This window comes from Chelonia mydas, chromosome 9 (genome assembly GCF_015237465.2).
Source record: "Chelonia mydas isolate rCheMyd1 chromosome 9, rCheMyd1.pri.v2, whole genome shotgun sequence".
NCBI classification, from domain to species: Eukaryota; Metazoa; Chordata; order Testudines; family Cheloniidae; genus Chelonia; species Chelonia mydas.
The window spans coordinates 67,895,760-67,907,399 of NC_057855.1; the positions used below are offsets into that span (position 1 = coordinate 67,895,760).

Sequence of the window (11,640 nt, forward strand, 5' to 3'; positions counted from 1 at the left end):
ATGCAGAGTGCTTAATTCAGCACATTGTTCAGTGGTGTCAAGTAACACAGTAGCTGAGTGTGTGACAACTCAGCATTGAATTGTGGCAGTATTTACATTTCATATACTTAGCGTTTAAAACTAAGCCCAAACTAACTGCCATTGAAGTAAATAGCAAGACTCTAACTCCCCCAGATACTAAGGGTTCTCCTGTGAAAAGCCAGGAAACCTGTCAAAGAAGTTTAGGTTGCCACTGTCGAAGTAGATATTTTATTTCACATAGATATTTGGGTAAGGCTTTAGCGTCTATATTTTTTCTGCCATTCCAATGCATTTTGAAAGATTTTTATGAGAATCACAAATAACTTTCATTCTCTTTCAATATGTTCTTGGGATGAGATACTTGTACCCTGTTCCTGTGTAAACCAGGAAGGAGTTAAACCCCTCCATGAGCAGACAGGATGGGTTACAGATTGCCTGAGCTGCCAGACCTGGAGAGAAATGTCAGCAGCTGTGGCTCCTTGGTCGGTGAAGCTCACATGTTTCATGCACCTGTAGCTAAGAATTTGTCTCTGCAGAATTGTCCTGAACTTCAGTGTGGGTGTATAGGTGCTTTTGAAGATTTAGGAGCGGTGTCTGGTTGTCTTCTAGCCCAGCCTAGCCACCTGTTGAACTAAGCCCAGACCTGTGCTGTGGAGAGTAAGTGGATTTAATCACTTTGTTTGAACTGGGGAGGAGTCTACTAATGGTTGGGAATTGAAGTTAGACAAATTCAGACTGGAACTAAGAACATTGTCAACAGTGAGAGTTATCAAAATGGTATGTTTTTCTAGAAGATCTGCTCTAGGCATTATTTTGTGGAAGTTTTATGGCATGCTCTACAGGAGGTCAGACTGAATGATCACAAGGGTCCCATCTGGTGTTGGAATCTAGTTTAAAAAAATAAAACCACAAGGAGGTCTGTTTTTTTGTTTTGTTTGTTTTCCCAACTGGATTCTCTGCTGTACAAAGTAGGCTTATGTTGTATGTGGTCACTTGGACTAGGTGGAGGGAAGTTTCCACGTTGTCTGGTTTGGTTTGCTTTTCATCTATGCCTGAACGAAACCACTTTTCTGTTGTTGTTTCCTCCTTTTGGCTGAGACTACCTTTTTTTGGGTAATCAGAGAAATAGTGACCTCAGCCCGCAAAGGTGGCCAGAAGTACTGTTATAGTTCTGGATTTTCATTTGCAGAAATATGGACCAATGGAAGGCTGGTGGCCTTTTTGTTGTTGTTGTTGATGTTGTTTGGCTGGGGTTTTGTGGTGGTGAGTTTGGTGATTTTTGTTTTGGTTATGTTTTTTGTTTTGGGGATTTTTTTGGTGATGGCAGCAGAATATCTCCTTAAATGTGCTGGGCCATAGTCCCCATTGCCTCCATAGGGTTGAAAGATATTATCATGAAAGTTCATACTAAATCTAGTGATAGGTGGCTTGTTGAAAACTTAGTGCTTCATTCCATTCAGAGAAGCATCTAATCACTTTCATGCTTATCCAGACTCTTTGTGCCTGCAAAATGGATGTGGAGAGCTCATAAGGGACAGGGGGTTCTGTTCTGAGATTTCCTGGTACTTCCTGAATCTAGTCAGGCTGGTAACAAAACACTGATACTGTCAAACCCAGCAGACAGCAAAAATAATTATAATGAAAGAAAAAAATGAGAACTTCCAAATATCAAATGCTGCTCCATATGAGTATGCTTCAAGTCTTAAGGATTAGAAAGTGGGACCACAGTTCCTCGTGCTATGATTCTATCTCCGCACAGCAGCTAAACTGATTTGGGCTGTCTCAACTCTGAGCTGGGCCAGATACTGTAAGAAATTGTGTTGGTGAGTCAATAAGTAGCATTCTTCCTCTGCACTGATCTATCCATGCTCCACTGTGGTGTTAGGGACTTACTGAACTGGTGCACATATTGCTTGTGATCATTAAAGAGCTCCCTTAAAAATGGGGGGGGCACTAGCTTTGGGGCCTCATTTTCAAGTGCTCAGCCCCTATAACTGGGAACAGGTTTCAAGAGAGCTCAGTAATCAACAGCTGTTACTGTGGTTTTTGTGGCTGGCTTTTAAAAGTACCAAACGTACTGTGCTCTCTCAAAAATCAGGCTTCAGAGTAGCAGCCGTGTTAGTCTGTGTCTACAAAGATCAAAAAGCAGGCCACTCTTTTGGTACTAAAAGCTCAACTGAGTCCTTCTGCAAAACTGCCCTTGAGTTTATTGTCATGTCCCATCTTGGGTAATTACTTTCTGGTTCTAGTTTTAAATAGATATAACAAAAGACCCCAATATTGGTGTGTGCGCTTTACAGGTGCGAACTTTACAGAGTCAATTATACTTGTATTTTTTAGTGAGTTCACCTCTCTGAGATTTCTGTGGATGAAAGGCAGTACATACATCTATATTAAAGTTTAACCTGAGCTGCAAAATTGGATTCAGAATTTACTGAAGTTCTGGGTTGTTTGAATTCAGGGGTTTATAGTTTGTTTAATTATGCTGAGATTTGCCAGCTGCAACTGCATTTTATGTTCTAGAAATCAAGTCTCGGGCCAATGCTTTGCAATATATCTTTGAGCAAGCAATTATTGTGACGTTGAATTAAGAGTGTGGTTATGGGATTATAATGGAAGAGCTGAAAGATTGTAGGTTTGATTCAGGAATAACTGAGTTAAATTCTATTGCCTGTATTATACAGGAGGTCGGAATAGATTATCATATGGTCCCTTCTGGCCTTACAAACTATGAATTCTTAGTTTCTGGAGTTTATAACTTTGGCAGAAATGTTGCCTTTTACTGAAATTGGCAAACAAAGTGCTAGTGTGCACGCTCTTTTTATTAAAAAAAAAAAAAAAAAAAAAACTTTTTTTTTTTTATAACTTTTGAATTATGAATCTCTTCCTCCCCCAAAATATTCACTATTCTTAGACTGGTTTCAGAGTAGCAGCCGTGTTAGTCTGTATTCACAAAAAGAAAAGGAATACTTGTGGCACCTTAGAGACTAACCAATTCAAAACATTCAAAAACCAGTTGGAGAACACTTCAATTTCTTTGGTCACTCGATTACAGACCTAAAAGTTGCAATTCTTCAACAAAAAAACTTCAAAAACAGACTCCAACAAGAGACTGCTGAATTAGAATTAATTTGCAAATTAATTCCAATTAATTTAGGCTTGAATAGAGACTGGGAGTGGATGGATCATTACACAAAGTAAAACTATTTTCCTCTTGTTTGTTCCCCCCCACACCCCACTGTTCCTCAGACGGTCTTGTCAACTGCTGGAAATGGCCCACCTTGATTATCACTACAAAAGCCCCCCACCCCCCAGCTCTCCTGCTGGTAATAGCTCACCTTAAGTGATCACTCTTGTTAGTATGTATGGTAACACCCATTATTTCATGTTCTCTATGTATATAAATCTCCCCACTGTATTTTCCACGAATGCATCCAGTGAAGTGAGCTATAGCTCACAAAAGCTTATGCTCAAATACATTTGTTAGTCTCTAAGGTGCCACAAGTACTCCTTTTCTTTATTCTTAAACTGTAACTAGCTGAGAAGTGGCTCTAAAATATCACCTTCTTAATCAACAGACTAGCTGTGTGGATGTTCAGAATAATATCTAATAGGTTTTTTCCTATTAACTCCTGTATGTGCAGTGCTAAGAGGGGAGTAAATTGGAGTCTACTGTGGCTCAAGCAACCACAGACAGCAATAACAAAATTCCAGTTAGCTCTAAACTGGATTGCACAAATATAAAGAGAATATAGAATTTGTCCAAGTCCTTATTACTGGTGAAGATGCATAAACCAGAAATGGCAAAGATAGTCTTTCACCCCATGGAAGGTTGAATGGCTGGTTCTTGAGAACTACATTTTTATGTGTAAACTAAGCAAATATGATATGAGAAGCAATAAATATGGTTTTATTTTGCACCTTTCAGGGGAGCATTACTCTCTGATCTTTTGCCTTTTAAAATGTATTTGTCCATGTCTTTATGCTTTGTAGTTCATATTCTGGATGAGCATTTGGACTATCCAGGGGGACAATGTTATGTATGTGGCCAAATGAATATTCTGTTCCATGCAGTTGAGGCTACTGAGCATAGAGTTGGGTTAATCATATGCATTGTACCTAACTCCTACCTCTTAATTCCATAAATGGAACCATTATCGACCTCATCCTGAAATACTGTAACAGTCGTGTCTTGATTTAATAAAACTCTTTTTTTAGAAACTAGTTACACATTAGAAGATAATTTCCCTTTCATGTAGGTACAAACAACACAGAAAGGAGTTGGGAGACAACATAATAAGGAAAGCAAATTACTTGTTCATTTGTTTTGGGGGGTGTTTTTGTCAAAAATTTAAAGAACACCACTAACTATTTAAGCAGGAAATTACAGAAATAAAATTAGGCTAAATTTCAGGTCCCAGAAACTGGTGAAATGAGGCAATGTTTAACTGCAATATCAGGGGGTCAATGAACAAAGAGAGACCTAAGATGAACCTGTGTGCATTACACTGCGGCTCTTGCGATTTCTTCAGTCACTTTAAATTTCCTTCTCTTTCTTTCAATGGGATGTGGAAGGTGGGTCCTAGGTTTCTAAAAGATAAAAATCAAGTCACTGTGGTGTATTGCTCAATCCTGCATCCTGCCTCTATATTCCTTGACTGAGACTGTTGGACAAAATAAACCAAGTCACCAATTCGACAAACTAGCCAGGCAATCCAGTGTGCCCAGCTGGCTTTGATGGTCTCAATGACTTTGTAAGTATCAGTTTGTCAGTCTGATTATACCTTCCCAATAAAACTGTGGGCCATATTGTGCCATTGGATTTTTTGTGTGTTTTAAAGCAGAACTCCCTGCTGATTTCAAAGGGTGAGTTCTGTTTAAAAATCTATGGTACAATGCAGCCCTGTGATCTGTAGCGCAAGCCAAAGTTAATAAAGAAATAACGAAGTATCCAGTGCCAACATGAAATCCCTATCCTCTCTGCAGTGTTGGTTAACAGAGAATATAAATCACTTTTTGTTCTTGACCTTCAAATGCAGGATGATCCTTTTTCCCAATCGGTTCCATATATATATATATATAATAAAAGCCCAAAGAAATGCTTCCCTATCAATTTTAGGGCCATACTGGGATAGATATAAATAGTAATCATTTATAATTACCCATCTCCCTTACTGTTTTATGAATGCCATCTAGGAAGAGTGCTGCTCTGGGAGCTTGAAAATCTACCAGATAAACTCTCGGCACAAATAGAGTGCAATACAACAGAATCCACTCAAAAGGCTGCATAATAAAAGATGATGCCTGCTAAAATAACGGATTTACTGTGCAGTGATTTAACACACAACCCTATACATACCATGACATCCCTCTAAACAGATTTCTGATGAAGGATGGGGAGATATAACAAGCTGTCCAACAAAATGAAGTTGTCATGTAGTATAAATCTACCATACTTTGCTCTGTATCAGTCAGGTTTTCTATGGCCACAGCAGCCTTTGGTAATTCCTGCTGTGCTCTCACTCCTTGTCAATATATGACAATGAGGTCTGAACAGTTTACATGGCATTCAGAAAAGCAATGGTTTTTCATGGTTTGCATCCAATAGATCATTGGTCTCCATTTGGGATCCATCAATCTAATGGTGGGTGAGGACTCAGGCCAAAGTCTCTTCTCTTTCCTTCTGAACATCACTGATACTCGGGACTCCTTCCAGTGGCTGTTTTCCTTTTCTCCTCTCAGCTGTGGTCTTCAGTGGTGCTGGTGAGATTAAGCTGCCATATGGAAGAGATGGAACTGGTGCCAGGCCTAGGTGACTGCTGCTTCTTTAGGACTGTTGAGAAGCACTGACTACCTCGTATCGGGGGTAGCTGTGTTAGTCTGTATCCCCAAAAACAACAAGGAGTCTAGTGGCACCTTAAAGACTAACAGATTTATTTGGGTATAAGCTTTTGTGGTTAAAACACCACTTCTTCAGATGCATGACTACCTCTTGATAACATCTTTGACTGACCTCCTTCTGTGACACTCCTTTTGTCACTGGGTGACAATAGGAAGCCTATCTGAGATAGTGGTAGATGGTACTGAATTTCAGCAACCTTTCTAGAGTGCTTTTGCTTTTCCCGGGGTGACTTCCTCACAGGGTATGAGAGCCACTTCTTTGCAAAGACTCTTCTGGTTCAGTAATGTAAGTAGGTTATCTTGTCCTTGTCCCTCAACTCCAAAGCCAGCAAACCCAAGGGCATCTTGCTTTCAGAATCCCCTGGATCCTTCACTACAGCAGCTATACTGCAGCTTGGAATGGGTAATTTTAGAGAGAGAGTCTCCATAACTATGGGCACTAAGGCCAGGTCCTCAGATGCATACCTAGGGTTTTCAGGAGCAAATGCTGAGGCCACTTCAGCAACATTGACCACCTGTTGCCCACAGAAGCTGGGGGACAGCAGCCCTCTCAGCAACACGGTATACCTCATGGTGTCTCCACGTGGGCAAGGCCAGAATGGGTTCTGGGAGGCAGAAACTCATCCCTAGGCCTGATACAGCTCCTGCCACTTTCCAGGGCTGGATCAGGTCCAATCAGTGCTTGCCTGTTTCTATGCAGAGGGGCCAAGCCTGAATGGGGCTGGGCCTGGTCATTGTCCATCTACTGTAGGTTGGACCATACTCAAATTTCCATTCCTAGCTTTGCCACCGGTATGTTTCCCTACAGATCCCATGAATATCCAACAAAGAATTCATGCTGCTCCCATCAGTATTAACTTCTACTTGGTCCTCTCTATAATAGCTACTGTATGGGGAAAAGAGTAAATAACATTAGAGCTCTTACGGGAATCATGGAGCCAAGGTAGAAGGTGTGGTTGTGTGGAAGCACTAGGTTACCTTAGCTGTAGGATTCATCCAATAGTTTAAAGCCCAAACTGCCATCCCATTCACTGGAAGATGTTAAGCCCCCTACTATGATGGAATAATTAGCAGAACGCTCAGTGAGTTGAAATTTACAGAATTTCCCGATTGTGGTTTTTGTCCTGCTTTTAGTATGGGAGAACATTGCCCCCAAACTAATGAAGATGTCAATGAAGATCTTCTAGCTCACTTGAATTCTGTACTGAATACACCTTAGGATTGTTTTAAAATGTTTGTTTCCATTTTTCTTTCATTAAAAGAAATATCTCCATACTGTCTCTGCCAACAGCTTATTAAACTGATTTTAAGGACACTTGAGCACTAGTACAAGTTGACCGGTATTAAAAAGTTGGCATTTCCAAAATTTACCATCTGGCAGTATCAGAGATGCCACCATCTTCTGTTTTTTCCCTGCCTCTAGAACAGTAACTAATATATGGGCGCTGTGCAGTAACTAGGCACAGCTAGGTAACTTGGCTTGTAAATGGTGATCACTGTACCTCCTACTGTGCCTTGCTTTCTTCAGCTTCTCTTCCAGTTGCCTCTTATTTCCTTTATTAAGTATTAAGATCCCATCCATGCTGTCTATTGGGCTCTGTCACAATTGTGCAGTAAATTGCAACAATCCGCTTTGGATAACGCTCTAAAGACAGATGACTAATCGGCTCAGCAGTAAAATGTGATGCATATGAGTGAAGCATATCCAAAGGGACGCATACCTCTGTATTACTACTTCATTTGCCTGTGACATTCTTCATTTTGCTTCCTTAGTGTTAAGGAAGAGATAAGAAGATAATTTAGTTGCAAAGTCGATGCTAAACTAATTCATAAGATGTAGATACTTTGCACTGGTAGCTTCCTTCCAGGAACCTGAATTCTCAAGTTAATTTGACTTTCCTAATGTTGCTTGGAGGGCAATAATCTGATTTCTTTGTCTGGGATTGTAAATAGCAGAAGAGGGGAAATGACAAGCTACTGTACAAGAGCAAAGAATCATTTCAATACAGTGGTGTGCAATTCACAGAATATATTAAGAAGAATGTTTGCTGGTTTGGGTTGTTTTTTTTTTTTCATTTTTCAACAAGTAGACGGATGTTTATCAAGTATAATGTATAAAAAGAGGCAGCAGGTACCTTTAAATGTTGCCAGTTCCAAGAAATTAGTGTTATATGCAATATTGCAGTAGCAAATGCCATTCTAGAATTTGGTCCTATAGATAATTAGCATGTAATATTTCATGGGGGGTATCCAGATACCACTGACTTTCAGTGGAAGAGAAGTGCCAATTTTTTGAATGCTTCTGAACATATCCTTGAATGACAATTGCTGTCAAATTTATTTAGACTTCAGGAATATGTCTACACTACACCGTAAGCCCAGGCTTAAGCCTACCCTCTGCTTGAACTACACTGCAGTTTCACTAACCCAGGGCTTCAAATTTCCTGTAATGTGCAGGGCGAGCAGCACAGTTTTCCCATGGTTGTAGGGTCAGAAAGGGACTCTGGAATATGGTTACTTTGTCTCCAGTGTGCACACTGCAGTGTGGATGCCAGAGCCCTAGGTTCAAGCACAGGTTTAGAAGACTCTTGACATCGGGCTAAAATACAGTGTAGACTAAAGGCCCAGGTTCCTTACATGGGTCAGCTGACTCCAGTCCTAAGGGTATATCTACACAGCAGTGTAAATCCTGGCTCATATATTCAGCCTTGTACCCAAACCCCTCTTCTGCCTACATACATATCTCACTTGGGCTCAGTCCTAGGACCTGATGGAGGTGAAGAGTTCAAGTCCAAGTGAAGCCAGGACCAGGCTTTGAGCCCTATTGCTTTGCAGTGTGGTCACAGCACCCCCTAACTTGGGTCCTGGGAGTCCTGCAAAAAAACCATGGGCCAACTTCCTTTGTCCTCTCTCTTCCAAATCTCCAATGGACTCCAGGGAAATGGATGTAACACCCCCCCCTTCATATAGTGCCGAAGCTCAGTGAGTCAGCATTTAACTGTTCCATGGTCTTCCGAAAACTGAGCCGCAAGCACACCACGTGACAGCCTTCTGTGTTAGCAAAAGACTTATAGTCAGTCTCCATTGCAAAGTGGACTGCTTCATGGTCATGGGAGCACAGCCAGATTTTGGTAAATCTCTGGCACAAGGCTAGCAAAACAGTGAACTTTAATAAGAGTACCAGGAATGATCTCGCATACCAGCAAATAGCAATGAAGTTGCAAATTTACCAGACCTGTGATCAGTGCAGGGAGTGAATTAAGCAGCTCAAGACAGAATACAGGAAAACCAGGGACCAGAACAGCACTTTGAGCAACTTGCTACCATCATGCCTGTTTTATGAGGAGTTTGTCTAGGTGCTGGACCCTGTGCCCAGCATGGGGAATAATGGGAGGGAGTCACAGCCAGCACTGAGTGAGGACCGTTAAACTGCAGAAATTCACTCCAGGGAAGGCTTTGCAGTAGGAGCAGCAGCACATCATAGGGCTGAACTCAGAGGAGCTGTTTGATGCCCCCACTGAGGAACAGCCTGTTGTGAAGCTGGCAGCAGACATGGGAGGGAAAGAAGCCACCCCAGAACCTGGTAAGCTTCTGGCTCCATTATAATGTTTAATATAGGAATGGGAGGGATTTCCGTTCTATGACCCAATCCAAAAGTCATTAGAAGCCCTGGCTAGCACCATGCATCTGCTAATGGTGGGTTGTGCGCTACCAATGGCATAGCTCGCCCTGCACCCCCTCCACTCCATGGAGTTCAAAATGGTGACCGGGAAATGTAAATAGTAAAAATATCAGAAAGTGAACTTTTAATGGAAAGGTGCACAGTTCTACTAGGGCATTCCTGTTCCTTAACAGTATAACCTTACATTGCCATGCCAGTAAGTACGCTGCTCTGTAGACACTCAACTGTATAAGGAGCTGTCTGGAAACATTGAATGGTGTGGGCCAGGGAGTGGAAATGTGTTCCATTGACAAATCTAGTCCATTTCAGTTAATGGTAGTCCATGCAGTCCACAGGTTACAAAATTATTTGTGCCATATTTGATTAGGATTTCAAGTTTTGTCCAGAAATGTGGCAGATGAGGGGGAAGGCAGGTAAAGAGGATGGCAGTGGAGTTCTGTGTTTGCATGCAACCATAACAGGCTAAGCCATGTGGAAGCTAACACATCGTCCTGTTGATTCCTTCATGAATTCTGACCCAATTCCAGATGTTGATAGTTGTAAACTTTTCCAGTCTCATTTCAGGGAAGGGTGTTGGTTTGTTTTGGGGGGTTTTCATGGCCATCTTGGTAGCTGATGAGCCCACTTCACTCATAGATGTGCTGTTCAGACAATACCTTTGCAGTGTATGCAACTGAAATACTCAATTAACTAGTCTGTTTCTAGGAAGCTTCTGTGAAGCATCCCTCTTACTTTTTCACACTGAACTTCAATATATTCTTACAGAAGGACTTTTTTCTATGCTCCTGCAGTGAGCTATTTGAGACAATAACCTTCCATGTCTTGACCTGTTTCAGGTCCCTTGACATCTACTGGCTGCAGTACCTCTGCAGCTCACCCACACGGCAGCAGAAGCCTGGGCCAACTTACCTTCATGGACTGTTCCAGGAGGAAGCATTTCCATGATGAAATTATGGTTGAAATTCTGGGCAGGGCCAAGAAGCAGGCCCAGTACCAAAGACAGAGGGACTTAAGGGTAGAAAAAGGCATTCTACAAGGCCAGACGCAAGACTCAAGCTGGCTGCAGAACTTGAGAGCAGGATTTCAGTGTGGGAGCAGGTACTTGCTTTCCAGTTCCTGGAACGGGTATGGCAGCTAACGGAGGAGGACAGAGCTCAACGGAAAGACCTGTTTGAGTGGCTGATATCCCTAATTGCTGCAAGAGTACCAGCTCCTTCGGCATCCCATGGTTTGAGTCCCCTTGATGGTACCCTGTGCTGCAGTCCAGAAAAGGCTTGTAAAACTCATGGCTGGGTGGACCATGCAATCGTGCCCCATGAGCAACTGGGCAGAGCAATCTTGTCTCATGCAGTCCTCCGTAATGACCCCCCTTCCCCTGTATATGCCTCCACCTTCTCCCCTGGTGCCACGTGGCAATCTGGAAAGGGAGAATGGGGGGACTGGGAACATGCAATGGTAGGGGCGTTCTGTCTCTTACATGGTTTCACTGTTTGCACTTGTTCATGCACTGTTTTTATTGTTAGGTTCTACTGTTACTTGTGTTTTGGTGTGGTACTGGCAGCTGGCCTGCCTTGCAGTGGATCAATGTTGTAATTTTTGAATACATGTTTATAAATCTGTTTTATTTTACTGGAAAGTTTATTGTAATTACTGTATCACATCATACAATGTGCATTTAAATAAAGGTTAAATATGATCATGGACTATTAGTAATTTAGTGTGGAATACTGTTTTTGCATATTAAATTCCTAAAATAGTTATCTACTTCAATCTATACTGTGAATCAACCCCTCCTCATTTGATAAGTGGTTCTGTCATTCTTAAATATATTGCATGGCACCTCCCAAAGCACTGAAACCCTTCACAATCCGCTTAGGCCCATCTCCCACTCCAACTCAAGCCACAAGCATATTCATTAAGGTACTATTCTCCTTCTTCCATTGGGCCATGCAAGTCCATAATGTGGGAGCACAAAGCATCCTGGACTTCTGTTGCCCAGGTGCATACAGTTCCAGCTGTGGTAGTTGCACTTTCTG

At 41.8% G+C, this 11,640-nt stretch overlaps 1 long non-coding RNA gene across 1 annotated transcript; it reads left to right on the forward strand.

The window, feature by feature from the left end:
• Nucleotides 1-456: 456 nt before the first annotated feature.
• LOC122461615 lies at nucleotides 457-11,303 on the forward strand. The gene is made up of 2 exons (XR_006283626.1): nucleotides 457-678; nucleotides 10,441-11,303. It is a non-coding gene; the product is annotated as an uncharacterized LOC122461615 (long non-coding RNA).
• Nucleotides 11,304-11,640: the final 337 nt, after the last annotated feature.